Source organism: Brassica napus (assembly GCF_020379485.1).
Source record: "Brassica napus cultivar Da-Ae chromosome A1 unlocalized genomic scaffold, Da-Ae chrA01_Random_26, whole genome shotgun sequence".
Taxonomy (NCBI): domain Eukaryota; kingdom Viridiplantae; phylum Streptophyta; class Magnoliopsida; order Brassicales; family Brassicaceae; genus Brassica; species Brassica napus.
This window is the reverse complement of record NW_026013910.1, coordinates 1-7212: the sequence shown is the minus strand read 5'-3', so window position 1 is coordinate 7212 and position 7212 is coordinate 1. Positions and strand designations below refer to the sequence as shown.

The 7212-nt window shown below is 34.3% G+C and overlaps 2 pseudogenes; both read left to right on the top strand.

The window, feature by feature from the left end:
• The first annotated feature begins 1977 nt into the window (after nucleotides 1-1977).
• Nucleotides 1978-2877, top strand: LOC125593894 (annotated as a pseudogene).
• Nucleotides 2878-5976: 3099 nt separating this feature from the next.
• LOC125593893 lies at nucleotides 5977-6826 on the top strand (annotated as a pseudogene).
• The last annotated feature ends 386 nt before the right edge of the window (nucleotides 6827-7212 follow it).

The window sequence follows — 7212 nt, the reverse complement described above, 5'->3', positions numbered from 1 at the left end:
TGTATGCTTAACTCTTTTCATGGTAAATGAGCACCGTTCAATGGTTTATCAATTAATTTAGTAAAACTTCATAATACCTCCTAAATCGATGCAATAACCACTATAAAATTATTATTTTCTTGATAAACGGAGACGACAAAGGCTTCAAACCTCTTTGAACATCATCATATGTTAGTGCAGGATGCAACTAGGCATTAAAACAATATTGTCATATTTTTTGAAGTTTTCTCAAAATCTATGGGCTAACCCCTACAAAAATATTGAGTTTTTGGTAAATACTTTATATACTGAAGCCTATAATCTTTAGTGTTGTTTTGAAAATTTCTACCATATTCTACATTTGTATTAATGTATGCTTAACTCTTTTTCATGGTAAATGAGCATCGTTCAATGGTTTTTATCAATTAATTTAGTAAAACTTCATAATACCTCCTAAATCGATGCAATAACCACTATAAAATTATTATTTCTTGATAAACGGAGAGCACAAAGGCTCCAAACCTTTTTGAACATTATCATATGTTAGTTCAGGATACAATTAGGCATTAAAATAATATTGTCATATTTTTGAAATTTTCTCAAAATCTATGGTTTAACCCTTACCAAAATATTGAGTTTTTGGTAAATACTTTGTATACTGAAGCCTATAATCTTTAGTGTTGTTTTAAAATTTCTACCATATTCTACATTGTATTAATGTATGCTAAACTCTTTTTCATGGTAAATGAGCATCATTCAATTGTTTTTTAATTAATTTAGTAAAACTTCATAATACCCATAAATCGATGGAATAACCAATATAAAATTATTATTTTCTTGATAAACGGAGAGCACAAAGGCTCCAAACCTCTTTGAACATCATCATATGTTAGTGCAGGATGCAACTAGGCATTATTAAAACAATATTATCATATTTTTAAAATTTTCTCAAAATCTAATACTCTCTCCGTTTCAATATAGATGATGTTTTAGAAGTTTTGTTTTGTTTCAATTTACATGAAGTTTTGAGATTTTAGGAAGTTGAGATTTTAAGGTTAACTTTAACTTTATTGGAAACTGTTCAACCAATTAGATTTTACAGTCTTTTTATAATTGGTTAACTGATTTTAAAATTATATCTTTAAAATATTTTCTAGAGAAATGTAATTTTCTTAAACTTTGTGCACTATTATAAAACATCAAGTATTATGAAACAGAGAGAGTAGTATTCCCTAATTACTCGTACAACTGTACAAGAGACGTGAGAGTGAGACAAACAAAAGGCCAAACCTACTCATCATTATATAGTTTTAATATTTACCTCTTTTTTTAGACTACGAATATTTACCTATTTTGGAATCGATTTAACAGCTAGTCAAATCATATTCCTTCTGTCAGATTATCAAGAATTTTTAAATTGGAATTCGTCAAATTATTTTCTGGAGAGAATAAAATTTTAATTTTATTCAGTAATTGCCGTTAATGATATAATAAAACAAAGAAAAGAAAATCAGTAATTAATAAGAAAATAATATCAGTAATATTTGAGGTGGTTGGTGTAAATGACGTGAGGATAAGATAGGCTAAACCTAGCCTACATGTATCTCAGCCGTTCAAATTTATCTGACATCAATTTCACGAAGATCAACGGTGGTAATTTTCTCTTGAATACGACAGTAGTGGATATATTACCAAATTAATTACCCTCCAACTGTTAAATAAGAAAAGAAACTAAAATAGGAAATAATTAACTTTTCTATGATAAAATACTTTCCTTTATAATCAAAAAAATTGTATACAATTTTAGCAAAAAAAAAATTGTATACAAGCCCTAAAGCGGCTTTTTCTTCTCGTTCAAATTTCAAATTAGAGAAAAACAAATCAAATGTCTATATAGGACGATCAGACCTTCGCGAAGGTTCTATAATCATACTAACGCTTTAGCTATTTATATGGATGCAACAAATCACAAAACAAATCAGAGAGAAAAACAATCAAATGGCTCCAACGATCAAATTCATGGGGGAAGGCAAGTCTCACCAAGTCTACTTCATCAACTTCTTTGGACAAAACTTGGATGCCACCTACACTCCCTCCGTCATCAGGCGGTGGATCCGAGACGTCGTCTACCGTCACCGTCGTTCGCGTTGTTCACACCCTCTCGTCGTTGGAGTCGGCGTTCAGTGGACACCGTCATGGTACTTCTCACCACCGGCGTACGACCGTGCAGCGGACACTCTCCAGTTATGCGTGGGAACATCAGTTCTCATCGTCCAGCTCTCTTACTGTCAGCGCGTCCCCAACATCCTTCGACGTTTCCTCACGAATCCCGACACGACTTTTGTCGGTTTCTGGAACAGCCAAGACGTGAGAAAGCTGGAATAACGAGACACCGGTTGGAGATTGGAGAGCTTCTTGATGTAAGGAAGTACCTTGCAGATCAACAAGGTAGGAGTCTGAGGGGTCGTTCGTTTTTGAGGGGATTGTTGAGGAATGTATGGGGCTTGAAGGAGTGAGGCTAGATCGGAAGATAAGCAAGAGTGATTGGAGTGTGACTACCTCAGCAAAGAGCAGTTAGTTCAGGTGTCGGTGGATGCTTATGTTCCTTCAAGCTCGGTGTTGATGCTCGTTTATGGCAAGTTTGAAGACATGTATTAAGAGGAATACTATGTCCTGAATCTTTAGTCTTTAATCTTTTGTTAGATTGTCGAAAAGGAAAAAAATGTTATCACTCGTTTAAACCATCTCCAATGCCACTCTATTTTTTCTTCTATAATTTACATCAAAATAGAGTAACTATATTGTAGTGTAACTTTTGCTCCAATGGTGTTACTCTATAATAGAGTTACTCTATTATAGAGTTAAATATAGAGTAATGTCACTTTTTCACTCCAAATATAGAGTAAAATATGACATTCCTCTATATTTCACTCTATAATAAAGTAACTCTATTATAGAGTAACACCATTGGAGCAAAAGTTACACTATAATAGAGTTACTCTATTTTAGTGTAAATTATAGAGAAAAAAAATAGAGTGACATTGTAGATGCCCTAAATTGAATAGATAACTAATGTTCTTGATCATTCACATATGCATTTGTGTGATTTTAGTGATTGATACTAAACATTTGGAGAATTTTCCAGTTTTTGAAATATTCACCAATACAATTTTAATAATTTGTTTTCATAAAAAACTTATATAACTGTTTGCAGGGTAAAAAACTCCCTTAACTTTCAATGCAAATGTTCTTATGTCAAACAAGCAAATTCAAAATCAACCATTTTAATCAATTTAAATTCTTATTGCCAAAAGACAAAATTTCAGGTAACGTCTATCGAACGTATATCCAAATTGTAACAGATCTCGTCTAGATCAATGCCTTCTCGTTGCGTTATAGTTTTACGTACGTGTCATATAATTTGTTTTGAGTAAGTATAAAGTATTAGTAGAACTGTGCAATAGGACACTGTCACGCTAAAAAAAAAGGACACTGTAACGATAGTTGGAGAGAAACATGGTCTTACGGTAGTCGGTAGCGTGTCCTTTTAGATAAGCCAAATGCAGGACGCCATACAGATGCATACAGTGGTCGTACAAGAGGCGTGACAGATGCGAAAGTTTAAACCTACCTACATGCATCTCAAGTTCTCAACCGTCCAAAATTGAACAACTTTTTTTTTCTTTCTGTTTTTACAGAATAAATGGATAATGTGTATTTGTATTTGTTGTTGCATATGCTTGACCATAAATAGATATATTTATGAGTGATTTTCACATATAGACACATTATGACTTTTTATTACACTGCAGGGCACAAAGTGCTACTGAAGTAGTTTTTAGTGGTGGAAGACAAATTTAACTTTCAAAAAGTGAAACCAAGGATGGACAATTATGTAATTAAACATGGGCTTTCTAGTTGGACTGGTTAGGGTTTTTTTGAAATTTGAAAACAATTGGTTGGTGGTGGTGGACGTGAATCTCATATGAGATTGGGTTTTTTTTTTCTTTACTCGTGAAAGTAATTGTTTTGTTTCTTTACTCTTTTTATTTATTTCCAGTAAAAGTAATAATAGAGAACTGAGAAACCGACGAACGGAGAAGAGAAGCCGACGAACAAGATTTTCAGACGGAGAAGACCTGTCGTCTCGAAGCGGAGAGCTTCAAAGGGCGAGGCTAAAGGTTGGATACTTTCCTTCCTCCCAGTTTCATTGATTTGGATTTCAGATTGGAGATTAGAGTTTTAATTTCTGGGTTTTGATTTTTTGAGTTTGGTAAGAGCCTCGACGTGAGGTGTTAGGGTTTTGATTTGGAGGTACAGTTCTAAATTTATGCAAAACTCCCATTAGGATTTTGATTTGTAGATTAGGATTTCGATTTAGGGATGCGGTTCTAGATTTCCAAGTTTTCAAAAAATAAATTCTGGTTTTTGTTTGTTTACAGAGATGTCAAACTGAAGAGGGAGCGGTGAATAGAGGAAAAGGTCAAAGCTTGTTGCTAGTTTCAGTGTTTTGAAAAAACTGTGGTCGGATGTACACCAACATGTGTGTACATATGAACAACCAGGATTTTGTACATGTGTACACGCATGTATAGGTACATAATAAGTAATGTAGATATGAGTTTTCTTGTTGATAGATTGACATGTATATGTTGTGTTGTTGGTGTAAGAGTCAGTACATTGAACAATATCAATCTATTCCATTGCAAAATATGAACAATATCAATATCAATCTATTCCATTCCAACATATAGCAATACCAATCTATATTGAGAACCATTTAAAATATTATTGTAAACTCGATCATATATTTATTGATGGGGGTGGATGAAAATTGTTTAAACCAACCATCTGTTATAGTGAGTGAAATAAGTGTACACAAGAGAATGTGTACATATGGACATTAGAAAGAGTGTGTACATATGGAAAATAGAGAGAGAGTGTGTGTACATATGGACATTAGATATCGAGAATTCGTGGATTGCAATATAACCATAAATGTGTATTTTATGACTTTAAAAATTTAATTGCTTTATGTTAGATAGTTGTATGTAGTATCACTAGATGTATTTGTGCTGGATGAATGGACTGGATCTTGTGTGAAAAAAAATACTCACGTGTACACATGAGAACAATATCCACGTGTATACATTAGGAACGTAGTTGTACATATGTACAACTAATGACCTAGTTACATGTTTTATGGGTTGTAGTTAGTTAGGAACGTAGTTGTACATATGTACATACTTTGATATTCAACATAAACCCAGACTTAACATCTTCTCTAATCTGCTACAATATTTAGTTAAAACAATGAGCACAAGTTCTTTTCAAAGTTTTGTTAACTAACTGAGTTTTTTAGAGTGATAATCAGTGGGGGGGTTTTTGGTTGATTAGCACAGTTTTTTTTGAATGCTGGGTGAACAACAAACCCAAGCAAAATACGCACAAGTGGGAGAAAGAAGAGAGATAGAGGTGAGGTTAATCTGAGCCGTCCATAAAATAACTAGCTCATCGAACGGTTCTGGTTCAAAGCAGGTAAATGTCTTATCCAGATCTGGTTTTCCAATAATTAATCTCAGCCGTTGACAATGTGAGGGAATGTGTGGCTGGGAAGAAAAGCCCGCCAATTGGATAACGAGTTAGTGAGATGGGGTTGGGAGCAAACGAAAAAGGAAGAAGCTAGTTGAGAAAGTGTGTGTTTGTAGTGGAAAGTGACTCACCATGTAAATAAAAGTAGAAATGTGTCCTAGAGTGTAAATCTTTCTATATTTATCCAATAATATTATGTATATCTTTTTTTTATCAGGATTCTCAGAAAATAAATTTGAAAGTTATAGTAAACTTTGGGAGGGAATAATTTTGAAAATTTATTTTTAATCAGTAATTGCCGGAACAATAAATAAAGAAAATAAAGAAAATATTGGTATCACTCGACTGTGTGTGATAAGCTGAACCTAGCCTACATGCATCTCAACCGTTCAAGTTAGCTTTTCTATGATTAATAATAACGCTTTAGTTATTTATAATTATATGCATGACATATGAGAACAAATATTCACATCAGTATCCAAGCCCTAGAGCGTTATTGTTTTTCCCTCACTCCTTCACATTTCAGAGTTAGTGAAACAAATCAAATGGCTCCAACGATCAGAACCCTCGCGAACTACAAATCTGACCATACCACTCTGTCGATTTCTTTGGAGAAGATTTGACAGCACTCTAACCCCTCCGACATTAGACGATGGATCCGAGACGTGTCTATATATAGTCACCGTCGTTCGCGCTCTTGTCACCCTCTTGTCGTTGGAGTCGGCGTCCAGTGGACACCCCACCCTCATGGTATTTCCCATCCCCGCCGAGTCACTACCGTCCTGCGGATACTCTCCAGTTATGCGTGGGAACATCATGTCTTATCATCCAGCTCTCTCACTGTAAGCGTGTCCCCGACATCATTCCAAGGTTCCTCACGGATCCAAACACAACTTTTGTCGGTATTAGGAACTGTCAAGACGCGAAGAGGCTAGCACGAACTAGACATCAGTTGGAGATTGGAGAACTTCTTGACGCAAGGATGTATGTCGTGGATTCACAAGGCAGGAGTCTGAGGGTCGTTCGTTTGAGGAGATTGTTGAGAATGTATGGGTTTCGAGGAGTGAAGCTTGATCGGGGGATAAGCAGGAGTGATTGGAGTGTTGAGTACCTTAGCAATGATCAGATACTTCAGGTGTCAGTAGATGCTTATGTTTGCTTCAAGCTTGATGTTTCTGCTCGTTTATGCAAGTTAAATTTTAAGCGATGTATCGAAGTAACAAATGTGCTGTACCGTGATCTTTCTTCTTTGTAAGAGCACCTCCAACAACAAGTTCTAGAGGAAAGTGAATGGCCAAAAGTTCTAATGTTAGTTTTTTAGAAACTCTTCTCACACTAACAAAAAACAATATCACTCACCAAAGATAATTGGGTGCTTTTATTGATTTCAAAATAATAAAACAAATTCAAGTAATTATAATAATAATTTTTTTTTCATTTAGAAACTTTGAGGGTGTTAACCATTGAATGCTCTAGGTTGTGGAAAATAAAAACTGTTATTCACCGTGCTGATTTTCTTTTATAATAAGATATGGGATAATGGTTACATGAATCTAAAGAATTTGAAAATTTTGAGATTCCATTCGAAATTCATTGGATTTAGAAATTTTAGTTTTAATGATTTTGGATTATATTAATTTT